The sequence below is a fragment of the Dendrobium catenatum genome, unplaced genomic scaffold, assembly GCF_001605985.2.
Source record: "Dendrobium catenatum unplaced genomic scaffold, ASM160598v2 fragScaff_scaffold_1157, whole genome shotgun sequence".
NCBI lineage: Eukaryota > Viridiplantae > Streptophyta > Magnoliopsida > Asparagales > Orchidaceae > Dendrobium > Dendrobium catenatum.
Window position 1 is genome coordinate 544,603 of NW_021319619.1, and position 1,412 is coordinate 546,014.

Consider the following 1,412-nt stretch of genomic DNA (forward strand, 5'->3'; position numbering starts at 1 on the left):
TTCAAAGTTTGTTCATCTCATTGATATCAAATCAATATGAAACTGAGTTCCTTGTTATTCTTAGAAGTTTGGGTTCTTCTTGTTCATGTTAGCTGGAACCAGCTTGAGTTCAGAGCACAAGTTTGATTGTCTATTATTCATCCCATTTTCAAATTGATCAAGTTTGAGTTCACTCGAGTTTGAGTTTTATATTCGGATCCCCTGATGTTGCACAGTTCGAGTTCCAAGAATAAGTTCAAGTGCTTGTTCAGGGTCTTCTGAAGTCTTTGTAGTACAATTTCGTGTTCAAATGATTTGATTTTGACTTCAGTTTGATTTATCTCATTTGGTTTTGATCTTTAAAGATCACTTAGAGTTTTAGTCCACTGTTCTTCGTATAGGTCCTCTGCTCATTTTAGTTCAAGTTTATGCATTTCAATGAAAATTTCGCAGCACCCGGCATATCCCCGTTTGGGGAAATAGGGGAGCTGGGCCTTCACCACGCTACTAGAGCGTGTATGGTAGGTGTCCGTAGACACCGCGGCCGTAGTAATTTTCATCCCACCACGCTACAAGAGCGTGTATGGGGCCTTCAGTAGTACCCGTACAGCGGAACAGCAGTGACATACCAGAACAGCAGTGACTCCCCACCACGCTACAAGAGCGTGTATAGGGCTCTCCCACCTCGTCGTATGCTTCGCACCGGGCTCCCACTACCGTGCTACAAGAGCGCGTATAGGTGGTTCTTCGGTCCGCTGCAAACGTCGAGAATGGGATTGGAACATCATACCTTGCGTAGCAGTCCGTCGGCGGTGTCGGTGTCTGGTGTCGAGGTCGAGGACCGTCCCCACCACGCTACAAGAGCGTGTATAGGGCTTACCCGCCTCGTCGTATGCTTCGCACCGGGATCCCTCCTACCGTGCTACAAGAGCGCGTATAGGTGGTTCTCCGGTCCGCTGCAAGCATCGAGGACGGGATTGGAGTTAGAAACTTATACCTTGAAGACCGGTGAGGAGGAGTCGTTGGCTCGAGGATCGAGGCAATCAAGGCAAGAGGGGAGTGCAAGCATTTTTCTCTTCTTCTTTTTTTTTTGAATTAATTAATAATTAATGATAATTAATTAATAAATTATTTATAATTAATTAAAATTAATTAAGATAATTAATTAAATTTATTAAAATTAATTAAGACTATTATTTATAATTAATCTGTAATTAATTATAATTAATTAGTACTAAATTATTAATAATTATATTAATTATTAATAAATTAACAATAATTATATGTAAATTATAATTAATTAAAATTAATTTTAAAATAATTAATTATAATTAAATAACTTAATTATAATAATTTAATTAGAATTAAGTATAATTAATCATATATTAATAAAATAATTAAATATTAAATTAATAAATAAAAATTAATAAAAA